Source organism: Corythoichthys intestinalis, chromosome 19 (assembly GCF_030265065.1).
Source record: "Corythoichthys intestinalis isolate RoL2023-P3 chromosome 19, ASM3026506v1, whole genome shotgun sequence".
Taxonomy (NCBI): domain Eukaryota; kingdom Metazoa; phylum Chordata; class Actinopteri; order Syngnathiformes; family Syngnathidae; genus Corythoichthys; species Corythoichthys intestinalis.
Genome location: NC_080413.1, coordinates 127,092 through 148,928, shown reverse-complemented (window position 1 = coordinate 148,928; position 21,837 = coordinate 127,092). Strand labels below are relative to the sequence as shown.

General features: G+C 42.2%; 1 protein-coding gene across 3 annotated transcripts in view; it reads right to left on the bottom strand.

The window, feature by feature from the left end:
• hivep2a (HIVEP zinc finger 2a) overlaps positions 1–21,837 on the bottom strand; it is an 80,382-nt gene that overhangs the window by 42,489 nt on the left and 16,056 nt on the right. Inside the window, exon 1 of one of the 3 annotated variants that reach the window (XM_057822083.1) lies at positions 4,806–8,230. The exons of 1 other annotated variant lie outside the window; for it this stretch is intronic. The gene's annotated coding sequence lies outside the window, so the exon portion shown is untranslated. Of the gene's footprint in view, positions 1–4,652; positions 4,756–4,805; positions 8,231–21,837 lie in introns of those variants that run through there. One more of the 3 variants, XM_057822084.1, reaches the window with a different exon arrangement.

Sequence of the window (21,837 nt, the reverse complement as noted above, 5' to 3'; positions counted from 1 at the left end):
CTTTTTGGCATGTTGAAATACCCTTTGATCCTGGCTGCTTGCTCCCCAGATGCCGCCTTTTTTTTTTTTTTTTTTTTTTTTAATGTCAGGGGCGTAACTGGTTGAGCTTTTCAGTGCAAAGCTCAAACAAATCTCCGACTCTTTCAAATGAAGTTCAATTTTTATAAACAACATGCAATTCTTGGGATGTGTTCTGTAAATGAATTTATGCATGTTATTATTTTATCTTATACTGTAATGTCCGTAACTATGTGTAATATTCGGATATGTTTTCCGAGGCACCCTGAAGTGCACGCAACGTTACCGTTGTTTTGGTCACCTGACGCGGACCGAGAAAGAGAGGCACGGCCGCAGCCTGCCGAGCGCCACGAGTTGCATTCGTGCCGTTAGCTCCGTGTGTTAATAAAGAAACAAAGTTGTCGGCACGTCGCGTGTTCGATACCTTTGTCAACAAAAAGCTCAAAACGAGACACTATGCACAGTCACTTCAAGAGACGCTGGGACTGGAGAGCTGTGAGTAGTGGATGGAAGGAAGCGAGGGGAAAGCAAAAGTTGGCGGTCGAACGTGGCGGCAGTCCGCTGTTATTTTGTCTATTGTTTTCTTATTGTTGGCACAATAAAGTGGAGAAAGCCATCAACGACTCCTCTCCTTCTTTCCCCCCATTCGGGACTATTACAATGCATTTTTTTCTAAACCTTTTTATATTATTATTATTTTCTATACACGAGAGGTGCCGGCGTTCTGCCCAAATAAGTCCCGGAGCACAGGGAGGCCAAAATCAAGAGGTGCCCGATCTTGTTCCGGCAAGATCCGGCACAAATGAACCCCTGGCCCTAAGTATTGGACCGCAATTGAAAAGGCACAATAAACAGTACAAAAGAGGTTATATACAGGTGTGGATGCTTCACAAGCAACAAATGTGCTCGCAGGCTTTCCACTCGCTCTCTCACTCAAACGCTGCGTGACTTCTTCGTTGGAACAAATGCGCTCTTCCTCATGTGTGCGCGTGCGCTCTTCTTCGTGTGCGCAAATCCGTTCTTTTTTGTGTGTACATGCACTCTTACTCGCGTGCTATTAGTACTACCTTCTCTCTAAAAAAAAAAAAAAAAAAAAGGGATTCCTGCCTCGTAAAGTCAAAATCATGTAAGTCGGGTACGTCGTGACCCGGGGAAGACCTGTATTGGTGTCAAGTCTTAAATTGGCATATTTCCCAATGGAGTCAGGCTGCATGGTTTTCCCACCCAGTGCTATTTAAAACAAAAAACATTTGAACTCATTGGCCGCCATTGACGGTATCGGACGTCTAAGCCATTGGATGCGTGCGGGATGGCGACGAACGAACAAACTGCCATCCTCCCGCGTCAAACGGGTTGGACGTCTACAAATGATAATGTCATTGGTGGGATTATTACTTATTCAGTGGAATTGCCCCAAAATGTACAGGAAGTGAACCCAAATGATTAGAAAGTGACCTAAAATCAACAGAAAGTGAGCAGACAAACACAAAGCCCGCACGTGTACATTTACACAGAGACACAGAGAGGAAGTGCACGGCGTCCAAGAGTGTTGAAGCATTTTTCCATTCACAAATTCTCAGACAGTGAAGCGCGCTTTGCTCGCGAAAGGCCTTGGCCCTGCTCCGCTTCGCTCCCGTTCGTACGCGCGTGCCTTTCAAGTGGTGCGTTACCACGACAACCGCAGCACCACCTCCACTAATATTCACACATTTTTGAATTTTTCATATGAAAAAGGAAAGGTTCACTTCTTTTTTCAATCATTCAAATTTCGAAAAATGAAAATTTCATCCAATTTGAAATATTTTTTCCAATGATGAACATTTCAAAATACTTAATGACAATACTGACCGTTTTCAATTTAGTTTTGTCATTTAAACAAGGTCAAATAGAAATACAGCGGCACCTCCACATACAATCCTTTCGACATCCAACGCGGACTCGTCATTTGTCTCGACATATGACGACGATTTCGGTGGTTTCCTACGAGACGGCAGCATGTCGGAGAAATCAACGCGGGTCCCAAGAAGGTGAGCGCAGGTGGCGAAAAAAGGTGATGCTTACCATTGATATGAAGTTTGAAAAATATGGGCCTGGCGACACCGACAAGGCTGAAGAAGCAGTTTCTGCTCTTGCACCCCTCTTTAAAATAAATTGCTGTATTTTAAGCCAAAAGAAGTGTTGTGTTTGATAGAAGAAGATGTCTATATGCTGCCGTAGCAGATTCATGGGGCATTAAGCCCCTGAACTATTTCGGCCATAAAATGATGGTAATTAATTATATCTATTATTTCAAATGTCATTTTTAGCTTAGAATCATTAATTGATGTCTAATATTTCGTTTAAAAAAACGACCCAAAAATTATTCACTCGCATAGTTTCAACTTTTAAACAAATTATGCTGCAATGAAAAAAAAACGGTGTCTGTAAAAAAGTCACGGATATCTACATCATAACTTATCACTTCACTTAATTGTATTTTTTTGGTTACGGTCGCAGTTTCTCTGATATGTTCGATGATAATCGTTTCAAATATAGAAACATTGAGGAAAAAAAGCATCTAAAAGGGTAGATATATGAAAATGAAAATCTCCACCACTCCTTGATGTCTGCGATTTCTGCATCGCAACCCTTGTTATACGACCGTGTTTCACCCATAAAACCCCCCCAAAAAATCCAACTGTGGCCATTCACAGCTGTGTCTTGACACTCGGTGAGACACGCAACACAGAGTTTTTGGATCGAAACAAGATAAGTATGCATCACTTTTATCTTTGAATCAGTCATTGATGTCTAATACTCAGTTTAGGAAAAAAAACGACATTATAAAATGATTCACTCGCATATTTTAAACTTTGAAACAAATGATGTCACAATGAAAAAAATAGTGTTTGTAAATAGGTCACGGATATCCACCTCATAGCTATCGCTTAATTGTATTTTGTTTTGTTTTGTTACTGTTGCATTTTCCATGATAATAATAAATCACACATGCATAGGACAATTTCGAAATTTGGTCAAGTCACCTGAGTGTTTTCCGCCATAAATAATCCTACCTAACCAGGACCTGAAACAAATGAAATTCATATGTAGAGGTACCACTGTATTCTCTTTTTGGCTGCTGGCGCTACACCTCCATCCATCTTTTCTTCCTTCATCCTTTCTTCTTTCTTTTCCTTCCTTTGTCCCTCCCTGCCACGCACGCAATCACCATTCAGCTATGAATCCAAATGAGTTCATCAGTAGTAGGGGTCCGATCCATTTGAAGCCGGAGGGGCCGGCACATTTGTATTGTAGCCGTCAACGGCAGCTGAAGGAGATGGTACCTTTTCTCGTATTTACCAATGGACTGTTTGTATGACTCCAACACACTTAATATAATCAATCAGGGAATAGTGTCTTTTTTTTCATATTTACTGTTTGTATGACTCTAACACACCCATTATAAAATAAATAGCACTTATACCATCGTCTTAGGAAAACAAGCAGAATATAGGGCATAAGAGATACGCGACGCCTTCTTATCACGGAAGCCCAACGTGTGCGTCATGCAACTGACTGAGCAAGATCGACGCTCACAAGCCCACGTCTGCATCACCGACTCTCGTGATCAATTCTCCCAGACAGTCCGGAACAAATGGCGGGACGTCCCGTCCCAACACAAGGAACACAGGAGAACGCTGGCTATCCAACTGATAACACGACTCACAAGACTCCAAGAGCCTTTTTGACGCTGAGGTGGGAAAATCCACAACCCTCGTTGCCCTGACAACACCAACTCCCGAATCCTCCTGTCCAATCAACAAACAGACAATAATCCTAAACAACGCCCAAACACAAGCCTCTTCCCGTCCACAGCCCGCCCCGCGAGATCCCTCAAAAGTCTGAACGTTTAACTAATCGTTGTCATTTTTTTTCTCAGGGCACCTTTGGTTGAATTGCGATACGGTGACCCCTTAGTCTGTTTCTGTTTCGTCTTGCCGCGTGATCGCCGTCGACCTGAATAAATTGTCAACTCGTGCTTCAAAGCCTTTTTCCAGCTTTCAAGATGGAGTCATTACAAAGGGTTAAGACTAAGGTGAATGCGCAGGGTTTGGACTCTTGGCCGGGTTGTCGGAGTCTCGCCGGAGCGGCGCCGGCACGGGTCCGGCAGTTCGGCTGGCGTGTTTTCGGCGATCTGGCTAAAAGGTCAGATTCCTTCACAGCCAATGAGTTGACAAGGAAAATACTCCATTAAACTAACATAAATTGATTGTTCCATATTATCAATCTGGGAAAGATCCAATGTTTCGTGCAAGGAACCTTAAAAAAAAATACGGCTGCTGATTGGACGATGCTCGTCACACTCGCCTTAACATCCTTTCTGCTCAAAAAAACAAACAAACAAAAAAAAAAGGGTTCTTTGCTCTTCCTTCAATAAGGAAGTGAGGTGTATTTCCGACAAAACTTGGGAAACGGACCTTTCTACAAAGAAGCGGATTGTAGCTTCCAGCTTTGCACGCCGGCAGCTCCCGCCTCTTTCTCCTGATTGGCCGGAATATTAGATGAGCGGCGAAATGCTTTGGAAATCGAGTTTGCAAGATTGCATGATCAATCGCTCAATCAATAAGTACCGTCTTGCTTGCGAGGCTACCTACTCAAACTGGATGACAAGTTTCCGGTGACCCGCGCGGGAACCAAAAGAAATCCATATACTTTTGTGATCAAAGATGGCATCCGATCACAACTTTCCAGTAACGATACTCTTGACGAGCCTGGTTCTGCAGCTTCTCTTCGGACGACTGACTAACCTGCCAGAATCCCCCCGTGCTCCTCCATCGCCACGGCAACAGACACTGTTGTCTCACTTCCTGTCACACACGCCGTTTGACTTCCTGTCAGAAGAGCGAGCGAGCGTTCATCTGCTCTGCCGTCCGTCCACCTTCTCTGACTCTCTGTGTTTACATGTGTCTTGAACGGGCTGTGCTGGCGCGCGCGCGCGCGTGCGCGTGCGTGAGCGGGAGCCCTAGAGAAACACTCCTCTTGCCACAGGAGTAAAGCCCAGGCATGACGCAGAGCCAGAAATAGACAGAGGGGGCCCGGGGAAGGGGGGACGCGCCCGGCAAAGGCCGCCGGCACTTTTGCAGCGACCGATTGCAGCCACATCGAGTACAACAGGTTTGACAGAAAGATCCATTGACATTCTAATAGTAAGCTTAGTTTCGTCACACAATCTTAGAGAAGGTTTACAATTTGGAGAAGGTCAACAAACCAGGGTCAGCAGTTTTTTTTAACTTTGGTTTTTTTGAATGTTATGAGCCGCCCACGCCGATGGACGTCACATCCATGGATGTCAAACGGACAGCCTCCCAGTAGCTCATTTATACTGTACATACAAAATCACCATGCGCAGAGTTTAAAGGGGGGGGGGCGAAAAGTGTCATTGCATGTAATAGACTTTCCTATATATGATTTTAAAATTAAGACTCTCCCGGTAAAATATTGTCTATGAGGTTGTAAAGCAATAAAACAAAACAAAAAAATGAATGAAATGAACAAAAAAAAACATTTTTTTATAATGGATTGAAATTATTTTTTCAACAGATCATGTGACTAGCACCTCAGACGGTCATTTGTTTTGCTTAGGCAAAACCACCCGAGGACCCAAGAGGTAAGATGGATATACGTCCATTTTTCAAACCTAAACTTTCAAAGAGTTAAGATGGATTTACATCATTTTTTCAAACCTAAACTTTCAAAAGCGACAACTACAGAGCAAGAACCAAGGATTGAAAATGTGGACCGTGAAACCCCAGAGACCACCGTTAAAATGGTGAGCGGAGTTTCAATGTAGTTACCCCCATCAAAAATGGTATCCCCTGGCTGCTGGAGTGCGCACACACACACATTAGTCATGAGTTATGTCGACCTCATTAATTGACGCCAGACAAGAACCACAGTTATATATTTTGGACATCGACGTTTATTAATCTGGAGAAACTCTATGCGGGACTTGAATTACAGTAATAACATTCTATGAGTAAAACATTGCCTTTTTTTTATGTTCAGTGGGTATGTTATGTTATATGACAGAAAAAAAAATTTTTTTGTTGATGGATGAGCCATGCTTTAAAACCTCATACATCACCAAAACACGGAAATCAAGCAAATCAGCACAGCCCAGTGGCTCCGCCCAGGGGATACAATTTTTGACGGTACACTGGCACGACACCGGCGGACGTACCATATTCAATGGAGGACAATCTTGGCGAAAAGTATCTGATTTAGAATTCCCGTCAATAATGATGGGAAACAAAAAACACTCATTTTCAACTTATTATAAATATTCTCGCGAGTTTATTGCTGACACTACGTTTCGGGGTCATCAACGTGTTGTGCCTCCCTCAGCCCCAAAAGTCAAACTCCGCCTATGAAAATCATACGCTTTTATTTTGACATCGGCGCTCTAAAACCGTACATTTATGATTTGCGTGCATCGCTGCGCTTGGCCCACCCGCCCGGTCAAAATGGATTGGACGTCTACCGCCGTACGTGGCAGACAATGAGTCATCGACGAAGTGAGCCAAAACCAACTGGAAGCGCCACCAAATCGACAGGAAGTCACCTGGAAATGACCCCAAAATCAACAAGGAAGTAGCCCTAAAATTGAGAGAAAGTGACCCGTAAGTACCCTAAAATGAAAAGGACGTGATGCAAAATGAGCTCATCGTCAGCCACGGACAGCAATAGACGTCCAATTGGCTCAAACTGGAGGGAACGCTCATCTTTGGGTGCCATTGACGGCGCTAGATGTCGGATCCATTTGAAATGGGGGAGTTAGCAGCGAATTAAGGAATTCTAATTTTAAAAAAAGAAAAAGGGAAAAATCCCTTTTATTATCAGTTTCAAATTGGATCAACTTCTATTTATGTTTAAATCCAAAAAAGATACATACATAAATATTCCCTGATTTTAAATAGCCATACTTGATTTGATGAGTCAACTCATGGCAAAAATAATTGATTTGATCAAAAGAATCATTTTTGGCAGCTCTAATTTCAACAGTGAACAAATGACACGCGCACGTCCGTTCGCCATGGGGCCGGCGTGCGGTCAGGTCATTAGCGCGCGCGGTTATCTCATTAGGCCGCCGTCGATCGGCGCGGCCTGATCAATGTCCGCGTCACAGTGTGTTTGCTTGCTCTCCTGAACGTTGAATTAAGAAAAAAAACTTTTTTTTTGTTTGGGGGAAAAAATGAATAAACCTTGTCTATATGTCTATATGTGCGCTGCGATTGGCTGGCAAACAGTTGAGGGCGTACCCCGCCTCCCGCTCGCAGTTATCCGGGATAGGCTCTGCCGCCCCGCGACCATCGTGGGGATAAGCGCTTCAGAAGGGGAATGAATGAATAAACACTTTAAAAATGAACAAGAGAATATGGACTAAAATTCATTTCATAATGTTTTTCATCTCCAATTCCCTAAAGCGGTACTTCTCAAAAAGTGGGACGCACAGAGAGCGATGCCAGGGGTGGCTGGCGCATGTGACCTCGGGGAATTGCCGTACTGGAATAAAGTGTAATTGCACATCCACTTAGCGGGTGGAGTGTGTGCAATATTTCTGAACCAAAGAAGAGCACACAGTAAAGCGCACTGGAGATATGAAGAGCCAAGATAAGGAAATATGACAAAGAGTATGTAACGTTTGGCTTTGACTTTTAATTCAGCGGGAGACAAGGAAAGACCAGTCTGTTTACCGTGTCTCAAAATGTTTGCAGCGGACAGCAGGAAGCCAGATCATTAAAGACATTAAGACCCTAATCACATTGATAAGCTTGATATTTTTTTCAGCGAAAACGTACTGAATATTGTCGACAATTGTCCCGAGTTGTCGGTTCTATTCATTTGGGGGTTTTCGGTCCAATTGTTTGGTATATTGTCCTTATGAGTTAATGTTGCTCATCAATTTCAATCTATAATTATTCAATAATTTGATCCAATTTTATTTTTCAGTATCGAATGCTCAAATGTATCTTGAGTGTATACAGTTTGGATGTGATTTTTTTTGTCTTAAATTCAGGCAACCGGGTCTTTTCTGTTACAAACAAAACAATGTTAATAAAGTTATACTTTATTGTAAGTTGATCTATAGTACTTTTTTAATATTAACAAGGACACAATGTTATGCAGAGGTGTACTTATAATAACAATAATTTTATTGATAAATGATGCTACTTAGTACTTACAGTGGCGGCAGAGAGCTGGGGGGGGCGCGCAATGTTTACGTCTTTGGTGGCGGTGGTGGTGGTGGGGGGGGGGCGGCGGGGCGTAACAGAAAATGATTGAGAAGCACTGCCCTAAAGTATCGCAACACATACTCTGGCAGTGACAGAGTTAACATCATGTTGTCTCATGTCATTTAGGTTATCTGTTGTTGTCCTCCACAGCAGCTTTGCTGTGAGTCGTTTTAAAAGGTGGGGGGGGGGGGGGGGGGACAAACAAAATAAACGCACTCAAGCTTTCGTGGCAAAATCTGGTCACGCTCCGCTCTGCTCGCGTAAAATATTGCCGCGGTGCTCCCCGTGCATCAAATATGCATCCAATTATATAAGAGCGCCTGTTACGCAACCTGTCCCCGTCTCTACCTCGACGCCGGACAGATGGACAAACGTCGGGCTGCCCGGGCGAGAAAGCCCAGCAAACCGTACGCCGAGGAGGAAGGGAAATAAGGAGGGAGAAAATAGGGGAGCGAAGGGAGGAAGGAAGGAAAGAGGAAGGAAACGAGGGAAGAATGGCTTGTTTTGAAAGTGTTTGCATTTTGTTTCAATGATTTGAGCGGATACACTGCCCTTTAGTGGCAACAGTGAATATGACATAACTCGTTTAACAAGGTTGAATCCCGCAGCTCCCTGTTAAGACCAATGTTGTTTTTGGCAGCCCTTTTCGTTTTCCTCTTAGTCTTTTGGTTGATAATACTTATTAGCCTTAGTCATATTTTAGTCATCTCAAAATGTTTTTGTTGCCGAAAACTCAAGACCAATTTCGTCTTGTTTTAGTCGACGTTTCTGAAAAATGTTTCGTCCGTAAAATCCCCCAAATTTTATTCCAAAAATAAACAAATAAATAAAGGTTTCCGAATATTTTGAACGAACACTGACACATGAGCACTTATTGTGGCGTCGACAAGGACAACGCCAATACACACTCAGGAGGAAAACAGTACATTATTTTCAATGAATTACACCCACCTGAATACCACGAACTCTATGTAAAAAAAAAAGGTGTCCCAGAGTTTAAGACAACGCTCGCTGTTAGCATTAGCCTAATGCTAACGCTATAAGTTACATTTAGTGTGTGACGATTACTCAGCCCAGACCTTTAAAGACTAAAGCAACCTTGCAGATTCTCTCTGGCCAAGATAAAACAGATCTTACCTTGTGTGCAAGTTTGCAAGCCTGGAGAGCAGCAGCCCATCACACGAGTGAGACAATCAGACACTGTTACGATGCAGGCCAACTACACATAAATGTCACACATTGTGAACACGCGACAGAAACGATTGCGCATTTTGGTGACGATTGATGATTGAAAAGGAACATTAACGTAAGAAAAGCAAACACCCCGGAAAAAAATCTAACGGCGTCAATCGCCGGCAGCCTTTTCCTCCTTCTGCTTCAGATTGGTTTTTTTTTCTTTTAATGTTCTAAAAAAAAAATCCCACAAGAGCATTTCTTTAAGGTCAAATTGAGGAAGGAACATCTCCAAATGCACTTTCTTTCCTTTTAGATATTTGCATGAGATATTTTGGGATCCTCACTTGGGAATTAGGAGACACGCACGCACGCAGGCAGGCAGGCAGGCAGGCATGATGACAGCTAAGTCTGACTAAATTCATTTGTGCTGTCAGCTGACTTGAGAGACGCTGCATGTCAACACACAGAAGAAAGAAGGATTTTCAGGACTTTTTGCTTTGACATCAAAGAGTCACTTGAAAAATCAGCTCGTTTTATATCGAACACTTTGCAAACACTCAGGAAACACATCAACTTCCTATCGTAAATTCAGTCGTTGAAGGCCATCAACGGCGATAGACCTCCGGCAGTCATCGTAACGGCCGGTGTTGTGTCAAAATTGATCAAATTTTGCTACCAAAGCTTTTGTAGCGCTGAAAAAGCCCTCTTTTACATTCAATTGGACTCTCAGTGTTATCCAAAGGTGCTAACTAAACTAGATACATCATAAACATACATGGCCAACACGAAAGTGGCGTAAATGAATACTTAACGACACGGCGAAGAAGTCGTTAACGGTGAGAGCGCGGGGTGCAGTTGCTGCGTGCACCTAACATGGTAGGATGTGTTTGAGAACTTTTGTACATGTCTTTACATGATCAAACTTAAGTAAATGTTCCTTTCTTTAAAGAAAGTTTGTAGTGTTTACTTTGGAATCGCTGCATTCAGGGCCATTTTTAACGTCACGCGCATGCGCAAAACCGCAAGGTAGAAATTTTTGATGGGTTGCAAAATTTGTCAGAACACCGGTCCGTATTCAAGTTGAAACGCACGGGTGTCCAATGTACGGACGCGGTGTCGTTCTGCCCGACAGCTCCTTCGTACCGTATCGCAAGCTTTTATTTTGACATCCGCGCCGTCCGACCGGAGATCGGCGTGACCCAAAACCAACAGGAAGCCGCACCGAATCAAAACCTACAGGAAGCCGCACCCAATCAACAGGAAATGCCCCAAAATGGTGACGATGCAGCCCGGAAATACCTGAAAAACTCCACAGTAAATGATCCAAAATTGACAGGAGGTGACTCATCTTAAAATGACGCACAGTGAACTCATTGCCCGTCATTGGCAACGATAGATGTCCAAATGACTTATACTGGAAGGACTGGCCGCGAACGCTCATTTTCCAGCGCCGCTCGACGTTGAGGGTTCGTTTATTTGTGCTAACTAGCGTGCCGATGTGGCGCGTGCGTGACGGGCAGCTCGTTAGCATCTCGGCGCGCGGTTTATCTGCTCCCAAACGTAGCGTCGGCCATTGCGGTTAATCCCGCTGGCGTAAAGCCAGATTTTTGGGGTTTTTTTTCTGCGGCACGAGATTAAGACGAGCGCGGCAACGGGAAAAATTTGAACTCATCGGCTGCCATTAACGGTAATGGACGTCCCATCCGTTTCAACTGAGAAGCGGTGGCGGCACTCATCAGATCGTTCATGTACTGTATGCATTCACAGTGTGTGTGTGTTAAGGTAGCTGATGAAAAGGGAAGATGGAAGGTCATGGTCTCGTTGGCTACATTTACATGGACACTTTGATCGGGATGAAAAGCCTGACGGGAATAAAAATGCTTGATGTACACACCCACCCGGGGATGGCGTGGCATGGCAGTGGTAGAGTAGTTGTCCCCCAACCCAGAGGTTGTGGGTTCCATTCTCTGCCCTGATGAACTCGCCTAAGTATCCTTGAGCAAGATACCGAACCCCACATTTCTCCTGGTGCTGCATCACTAGTAGGTAGATGGCAATGTAAGGTGAAAATTGAAAGGTGGAAAAGCGCTGTACAAGTATAACACCATTTACCATCCCACTGGGAATATTGTCACCTAATGGAGATTGTACTGGCAACGAGAGGGACGGCTCGGCGCACGTGAAAAATCCTTTATTCCGAAATTTGGGGACAAACCGTCTTTACCTGTGACATTTTTCGTACTCTATGTGCTCGTGTTATTCCCGGAAGCTAGTAGAAGCAGAGCGAGCAACTTGCGCAAGACTAAACGGTCTGTATGGGAGAGCAACACGTTGCTGGTAAGGGAGTAACGGTACACAAAGATCTCGGTTCGGTACGTACCTGAGTTTTGAGATCACAGTTCGGTTCATTTTCAGTACAGTAAGAAAACAGCATGCAAAATATAAATGTGCTAGTCGTTTATTACACACTTTTGTGCTTTCAACAATGGGAACAGTAGCCTATACAAAGCTAGAATTCTGCTCAAAAAGTAGCGGGTATTTCAAGATAATAATCCAACAACCATTTGCCTTTCAGACCCCGCGTATTGGTCAGCTTTCTTTCTGAAAGAAAGAAGAAAAAAGAAGTCCTGTACTAGAGAGAAAAGCAATCCCAATGACAAAGATTTGAACATGTATTTTACAAAGGAAATGCCTCAATGAATCTTTTTTCCCCTTATGACCGGTTTTCAAAAGCTTTATTGGTGGGTTTTCTCAAGTTAAAGCGCCACACATAAATGAATACATTTAATCGTGTCAGCAGGATCTGTGTATAATTCTTATTATTTAATGACAGGTGTTTTAGCTCATTTCATTTTATTTAAATGGGCTATTATTTATTTTATTATGTGTTTATATCTTACAAATGTGATGTAGTATTCATTTATACTGTATAACTTGAGTTCCTACTTGTTTTGTTGTGGTCGGAGGGTTTTGTATTGAACACGGGGCCGTGTTGGTGATTATTATAGCAGAGAAGACAGCAGTAAATCAACAAAGACAAGTCAACTGTGCCCCGATCTACCACTCAAAGAGATTTGATGGACTCAAAAAGTGGCTTACAATTGCATATTAGTTTGAAAATCGACCGGATGCACCGTATTTTTACACGAGTGACTTCCGGTCTGTAGTAGTAGTATTGACGCAGGAGGGTCTCGTCTCGCGTCAAATAATAAACTCTGCCGTTCTTTTCGCGTGCCTCACGTTGGGGGGGGGCCTTGGTGATCTCGGACTTTTTGCCGTACTAGAATAAAGTGAAACTGCACATCCGCAGTGGCGCTCTCATTTTCAGAGTGGGCGCAGTATTTTTGAACTAAACAAGAGCACACAGCAAATAGCGATAGCTAATATGAAGAGCTAAGACGAGGAAATATGACAAAGCGTATGTGGCTTTGGCATCAGCAGGAGACGAGGAAAGACCAATATGTTCATATATTGACGATATAAATCATATTATCTATGTTTACTGTGTCTAAAAATGTTGGCAGCGGACAGCATAAAGCCAAGTTAATTCATAAAGACATGACACCCCAATCACATTGATAAGCCGCTTGATTTTTTTCAGCAAAAACGTTCCAAATATTGCTAACAATCGTCCCGCTCTGCGTTACGTCTGTAAAGCAGCGAGCACTGTTAGCATCATATAAGGTGGCATACTATGCTGTTCAGTGCAAAAATAACCTCACACCGTCACAAAGCAACTGATACCGCCTGAAGCCAAAATCAAAATCCCCTCTGTCCAATGACAGTGTTGTTTTTGTTTTGTTCTATTCATTTTTCTTTTTTCCGTCAAATTCTTCTCTTATTTACTGATTTTATTCAATTTGATTTGTCAGTATCAAAAATTTACCTTGAGTGTGTTGTTTGGAGGTGACTTTTTTGCAATTCATGCAAAGATTCACTTTAAGTCTCTTCTGTTACAATGTTAAAGTGAAACTGTATTGTAAGTTGATCTCTTTTACTTTTTTATGTGAACAAGGACAATGTTATGCAGAGGTGTACTTCATTTTTTTTTCCAAATCATTTTTTTAGAAAAATGTATATATGTACACTGTATAGCCTATTTACAGTGGCGGCAGAGAGTCGGGAGGGCGCCAAACGTTTGCTTCTTCCTGAGGGGGGAATAAAATAAGAAAATCATGGAGAAGCACTGCATTAGGGCAAAGGGCTAGTAGTTGAAAGCAATGAAAAGAAGCCCGTAAATTGAGACCAAACCTGGTCGCCTAGATTTAGTCAGCGTACAAAATGTCCCTTAACCTTCACCGAACCCCCGTTAAGAACCACTGGCTTAGCATAACCTTACCACGTTGCCTGGTCATGTGCGTTTGTTGTCCTTTTCCCTCATCTATGACAACAAGGGGAGAATGCATAGAAATGCAAAGTTTTTGTTGGTAAATGAACATTATTGCAATCGCTTGGTGAAAAAAAAGAAAAAAAAAAAAAAAGAGTTTTATAAAGGCATACACTTAGTTATACCATAATTACGACACCATCAATCCTTGCACGCCAAAAGAACTTGTTCCGCGGATGCGCAAAGCCTAATATTTTTAGCGTCCATGAAAACAGAGCATCATTTTAATCGGAAAACGGATGGGATTAAGGAAATTTAGTCGGTTGTCTGCTATTGATGGCGCTAGATGTCCAATCCATTTGAAGCGGGAATGAATTCCAATGAGTTGTAACTTCAGATGACTTTTCATTTAGTCATTGACATGTTGTATTTGCCCCCGGCTACCAATCGCCAGGACTGTAGACTATAATGTAACGCCAGCTGCCGGAGCTTCCCGCGCGACGATAGGAAACGTCCGTACGAATTGACGGCCTTCGCGTGCCGATGGCGGTAGCGACGAGCCTTCCTTCCTTCCTTTGCATCGATCAAAAAGCTTTTCGTGTCATTTGAATAGAGCCGCAAGTCTTATCTGCCACGTCTTATCGCCGCCTTCGGTCAAATGAGCGTCGCTCGCTCGCCGCGTGCCGTCGACCGCGTCGGACGTCCGATTGCTCACAAGTAGACGTCCGATCCGTTTGAAGCGGGACGGTGGACGGGTTGGACGTCTAGCGCTATCAATGGCACTGAAACATGATCATTTGATGCACGGTGCATGGAATGTTAAAATGAATACGATGTCTACCTCTGTCAATGGTACTGAATTTTTTTTTTTTTTTTTTTAAACTACTTAAAAACAGTGTTGTTTTTGTCAACGATGACTGAAGTATTTCGTCAACAAACATTTTTTTCACGGCAATAAGGAGCTAAAAACGTGTTTTGGGAGACTAAAACATAACAAGCCTAAAGTTTTGGTCTGACGAGACCAAAACTTCGTCCGTCACGTGTTCACAATGTGTTTGTGCAATTAGTAGAGGTGGGAATCTTGGAGCACCTAACGATTCCATTACAATTCAGAGGCTACGATTGGATTATACATCAATTAATGTTTCGTACATTAGTTTCAAAATTGTTTAAAAAATCCTCCCAGGCTACTGTTTTAGTATCAAGTAAACAGTTCAAAACAGTAAATCAAACACTCAAGTCCCCATTCTGTATCAGCGGCTTTAAACTACATTCAATTCATGACATGTTGCGAATCAACCGTTTAAAATTGCTCCTGTTAATCCATCATTTCCCTTCTGTCTACTTTTGACATGTGAAAGTTTTAAAACTGCTTTAAAGATAGATTCAAGTCGAGATTTTGCCGATTTAGGAGTATTTTAGATAAAAATTAATTTGGAAGTTTGGTCACAACACCCTTCCGGGGAAGTCTTCTGCTTTAAGATGGCGGCTGTTTACCAACGGCGGCAAGTCTGTCATTTCGCATCTAGTTCTCTATGTACATGTTCTAACGCCACCGTCGTCTGTCATTTCGCATTGAGTTCGATATATGTGTGATATCTACCGTAGCATTATGTGGCCGTATGTCTATAGCAACTAGCAACTGGGCGTTGTTTGTAACGGCTGTCGTCCGCAGTCAGGTATTATTGATTTTTTTATCTGGTGGCATGAATTGAACATGATATCTACTCTGGGTCCGTTCCTCATTGCGTCCCGCTGACTGTGTTTTAGTTCCGCTTTACCGGCTATAATGAAATAATCTGAATTTGGATGTTCGTGAATCGTTCTAGAATCTGTCACAGCCGAATTGCGAATAATCTAAGAATCGGAAATATGTCGTGTTGTGTCGCTCATGTGACGTGCCCCCCCCGCCCCCCACACACTCACCAGTGCAGTGTCCTCTCCAGTCTCAAGGCTGCACACACGGTAACATTTCTTATCTTGGCCAGAGAGAATATTCCATGTTGATTTAGCCTTCTGTGGTGAGTGACCATCACACGCTAAATGTAACTCGTAGCGTTAGCATTAGGAAAATCTTTTTTTACATACAGGTCGTAGCGTCCAGGTGGGCATATAATTGATTGAAAACACTGTACCGTTTTACTGCCACCAAGTTGGCGTTGTCCTTTTAGAAACTACAATATGTGCTAGTCTGTCAATGTTCAATGGGAATACAGTGGTACCTCTACTTATGAAATGAATTGGTTCTGAAAGTAGGTCGGTAAACTGAAACCCCCCCCCCCAAAATTAAAAAACAAATAGATGAGAGTTGCGCATAATGTTAAAAATCAAGAACAATGGACGCGGGAATACACGCATACACATGCAGTAGAGGACCCTCTTAGCCAATTGGTTGCCAGGATGATGCTAGCCAATAATGTTATAAATAATATTGTTACATTCAGTCAACTCTGCGAGTAGCAGCCTTTCGTATCCTGAATTTCTTTTGTAACAAAAGGCACTATTTTCCAGCTGAGACGTGTCGTAACCTGAACATTCCGTATGTAAAGACGTTCATAAGTAGATGTACTACTGCAGTGTGAAACCTTTATTTATTTAGTCTTTTTTTTTTTCAATTTTGCGGACGAAAACACTTTTAGTTAACGCCGACCGACTACAACGAGACAAAATGAGTCTTGAGTTTTAGTCAACAAAAACTAGACGAAGACAAACACATTTTGAGATGACTAAAATATGACTACTAAGTATTACCCTCAAAAAGACGAGGACGAAAATTAAAAGTTTTGTGTTATTACATGTTATTTTCAATCATTTTTATTGAAAAAAATCATTCAAAAAAAAGTACATTAGAAAATGTTTACTCTTGTTATATTTAAAGCAACACTTGGTAACCTTTCATTTTTGGTCGATTTTAGTGATGCCGATGGACAAAATCATAGCCTTTTGCCTTAAGGCAAGGCAAGGCAAGGCAAATTTATTTATATAGCACAATTCAACACAAGGCAATTCAGCTAGTGACGAGATTTGTCGTTCACTTGAGCAAACGAATCCATTCCGGTTCGTTCAGTAAAAAGATTCGTTCAAACAAATCGTTCAACGAATCGTTCGCCCCCCTCATCTCCCTCCCCGCCCAAACGAATCGTTCGGTTACTGAACGGGAAGTGACGTTGCCGAACGAATCACCAAAGACCGCTTCGCAGTATAACTGAACGGGAAGTGACATTGCTTGGTCCCTCCCTCTCTTCCACATTGACCACTCGTCGTAGTTTCAGAAATGAGTGACAGGCGGTATCATTCTGCTTTCACAGACAGCCTCGTCTCCCTCCTGCTGCTGCAAAAGCGAGGGAGAACTTCCGCGTCGTCTGTCCTAGTTCTATGGGCTCAAAGTCATGGCTCGTGCTTGCATTTCGATTTAGGACACGGTTAAACATTTTCCTTTTGTGAGGGGAGTAGGGGGCGGGGGCGCACGGACTTTCTTTAGCAGGTTCTTGATCACACATACATATACAGCATGTTTGCTGTCACGAAAATAAAAATACATCGAAAGTTTAATTTCTGAATATGGAACGACCAACACATCATTTTTACATCTCGCTCTGTTGTATTTTTGTTTTTTAGTATTAAGATGATCGTGTTGCATTTTTGCACTGGTATTAATAAATAAAATAATCCGGTCAGCTCCCCTGTCGTCCCCGCATCTCAGATCGTCAAATGCTGACGAGAAATAATTGTTTGCTCTTTACGATGTCGCCTTTCTACTCTCATTAGTCTGTTAAGAAAAATGTAGACATATTGCGACATCTCCCGTGTCCGCGTGCTTTGTTTTTGGGCGCTTGAGTAGCACATGATGGAAGGATTGACATAATTTGTCAAACCAACCAACACCTGCCACGAAGAAAAAAAAAAAAAAACACTCGGAAAAAAATTACATGTATATACAGTTTCATTGCAAATCAGTATTATGGTGATCATATTGTTTTTTTGCACTGGTATTAATAAATAAAATAATCCGGTCAGCTCCCCTGTCGTCCCCGCATCTCAGATCGTCAAATGCTGACGAGAAATAATTGTTAGCTCTTTACGATGTCGCCTTTCTACTCTCATTAGTCTGTTAAGAAAAATGTAGACATATTGCGACATTTCCCGTGTCTGCGTGCGTTGTTTTGGGCGCTTGAGTAGCACATGATGGACGGATTGACATAATTTGTCAAACCAACCAACACCCGACACGCTGACACGAAAAAAATAAAATAAAACACTCGGGGAAAAATTGACATGTATATACAGTTTCATTGCAAATCAGTATTATGGTGATCATACTAAATATTTTTTTCTGTGCACATATGAGGTAAATATCGCTGCCATGAAGCCTCCATATAGTGACAGTTCTCTGCCCGCTTCACTGCCGTCACGCGACCGCAGCTCAGCTTTTGCTTGCCTCGTAGCTACCCGTGTTTTAAATTACTGTAAATTTGATAGTATGTCGTCATAGGCAGTCACGAGTTTGTTGAGAAAAGTACTACTCTAAACAATGCTCGCTAGATTTGTGTGGTGTTTTTGTCTGTTTGAGCAGCATTTGATAGGCGCCACGTTAACAAATATGTGACAAAGTCATTTCCTTTCATTTTCTGATTCATTCACCGCATAGTCATTACTGGAAAATCAAGTTAGCAGCAAGCTAGGTCAGGAACCGGAGGACCGAGTCACTGAACGGGAAGTGACAAAACTCAGTCTTGCCCCCCTGCCTGCACGCTGGCTGCTTATTGGCCACACGTGGACGTGAGTGACAAACGCCCTGATTCTGTTTCCGGTCCCTCCCCTGCCCGCGATGAGGCTGGCGTCTGATTGGTCGTGTGCGATGTCAGAAGACGCTGCCGCTTGCTCAACGCCCTCCCACGCAGCGAACAAGCACCACCTTCATAGAACGAATCAGTGCAGATGATGATTAGTTCGGTCTCGTTCACCAAAACAATTCGTTCAAAAAGAACGAATCGTTCGCGACCGATACAACACTAAATTCAGCAACTATGTGAAGGATGAATAGTAATAAGGTAATGAATCTAGTTGTGGCTAAACAATAGCATATGACAGTTAGCAACCGTGTGGTTTTGTGTGGCCAGCGCCGACAAGGTCGGTTGTTGTTTTTTTTCTAACTAGTTCTCAGTCGACATATCATAAATGTTATGAAAATATTTCTTAAAGGTCGAAAAGATACCTAGTGTTGCTTTAACGCGCCCCCCCCCCCCCTGAAAAAAAACCATTTTCCAGTATGACCATTTACTGTTTATTTTCTTCTATTTTTTGTTAATATGATTGAAAAACATACACATTTGAAAAATAAAAGAATGAAGAAGAAAATATGGTCTTTTTTCCTTCCCTAAACAGAGATAATAAATGATGAACAGCTTTCATTAAATGAAGGGATTGCGTGCCATTGCTCTGGCACGCCGTTTGAAACAGGCAGGAAGCCGACAAATTGCGGTCGTTCGGGCAACCGCCGGCGTGCGCCCCGCTATACTGGGCCCGGTCTGCCCATCTGTTATCTCGCACGCAAAAAGCCGGACGATTCCGTCGAGCGCGCGCGCGGCGTGCGGTCGTGCTATCGAGCCATCGCCGCGGCAACCAAAATACACTTTGCCTTTCTTTACAAATTCATCATTTGAACAGACTACGGTGAGAGAGCGCAAATTTCCCCAAAATGCCCCGTCGGCGTGCGACGTGACAAATCCAAGGCGAGATGGAGCAGATGGAGTCACGCGGGGGAGAGCGTGGATACGGGCGCCATGGCAACCGCGTGCAGAGTCGCCACACGCGACGGCGTCGCCCCCCCCCCCCCCCCCCCCGTCGCGCCTCGCCTGGCGTTAAGTTAGGGAAAAAAATCAGCCCCCGACACCAAATTTGCTTAAAAATATCCAATTTGGTGGACAAAGCCCGTCACGTCGGGACGCAGCAAAATGTCTCGAGGACGGACCCGCATCCCAACTCAAATAGCTATTTGCTGGCATTTCGCACTCGGACGTGCCTCACAATAAATTAGGGGGGGAATGAGCCCCCGACTCTAGATACATTCATAAATACCAAATTTGGTGGACGAGCCTGTCGTGACAGGACGCACCATAAAGTCTCCGGGACGGATGCTCCAAAGGGAACAGGAAGTCCGTCATTTTGCTTTGCACTTTGAAAGGATTTGACCAAGGGCGTCACTAGACCTAATACAATAGTGGGGCACTGGCGAGCGAGCGAAAATATTTTTTAGCGCTTATCTATAATAAAAGTCCGAAATAGCGCTTTAAACTTTGTACAATTAAACTATAAGTCATTTTTTTGTCTTTCAGCCATCAGTATTCAAATCCCGTGTTAATAGTCAAATCACCTCTGCTCATGCTCATCAACTTCCATCTCTCCTACACCTCTGCTGCTCTACTTTGTCTGGACAGAAATGGATATATATATATCACTGTAACTGTTATGCAGTATTTCTAAACTGCTAAGTTATGACTAGACATGTGCCGTTTACCGGTTTCAAGGTATACCGTGCATAGGCGGAATTTGACTTTTGGGGTGAGGGGCGGCACAACATGTTGATGACCCCGAAATGCAGTGTCAGCAATAAAATGAATTTCTAATAATAGGTTGACAATGAGCGTTTTTTTGTTTCCCATCATTCTTAAGGGGAATTCTAAATCAGGCTGCTTAGGACAGCTATAATTTTCGCCATGATCGTCATCCACTCAATATGGTACGCCCACTGGTGTCTTGCCAAGGTAGTTACCCCAGTCAAAAATGGTTTCCCTTGGGCGGAGTCATATGGAGGTAGATTTGTCTTTTATTATTCAATTAAAAAATGTGTTTGTATGCAAAAATAAACTTGAAACTCAAAAAAATGCATTCGAAAGCAAGTTTTCATTGTTTATTTATTTATTTATTTATTTTTAGCAACTTTTTTTGATAGAACTAATGTTGTTTTGCGTTTGGGCCACATTTTGGCTAGGACATTTGTGTCCTTAATTATTCAATCAGAAAATAAGTTGCTTCAAACAAAAACAAATATTTTCAAAAAAATCAACAACAAAAAAAAATTTAATCAGAAAAAATATTTGAGACTCAAAAATTTGCATTTGAACACTTAATTCTTTGATTGAAACAATCCTTTTTGCCTTTGGGCCATATTATGAGTTGGACATTTGTGTCTAAATCATTCAATCCCAAAACAATTTGCTTTACTCAAACAAAAATATTTTCAAAGAAAACAATTATTTGAAAAATAATATTGCCCTCCCCTAATTTTCTTTGCAAAGCAAATGTCCGTCGTCTAAGGTGCTAGTCACATGATGTGTTTGAAAAATAATTTTGACCCACTATAAAAATATAATTTTTTGTTCATTTCATTCATTTTTGTTGTTTTATTGCTTTACAACTCATATATGGCAGAAAACAGACAAGACTGAAAAAGCAGTTTCTGCTCTTGCACTCCTCTTAAAAATAAACTGCTGTATTTTAAGCCAAAACAACTGTTGTGTTTGATAGAACAATAAGTCTATATGCTGCCATAGCAGATTCATGGCGCATGAAGCCGCCGAACTATTTTTAATTTGTCCGTTTTATCCCTGGAAACCCCCGTTTACAGATGTCTCGCAACCACTTTTGTTTCAACCCAATTATGGAAAGAAGGTAAGTATTTAAAGTATTTATCATTCAAAATGTCATTTTTACCTTAGAATCATTCATTGTTGTCTAATATTTTGTTTAAAAAATAAATAAATTAAAAAAAAAAACGACTTGAAAAAGTATTCACTCGTATATTTTAAACTTTTAAACAAATGACGTCACAATGAAAAAAATGGTGTCTGAACAAGTCACGGATATCTACCTCATATCTACCACGGGTTAATTTTACTTTTTTTTTTTTTTTTTTACCGTTGCATTTTCCCCGATATGTTAGATGATAAATAATCGATCTAAGCACAGAAAAATTGAAAAAAAAGAAAAACGTTTAAAAGGGTAAATATATGAAAAAGAACATCTCGACCACTCCTTGATGTC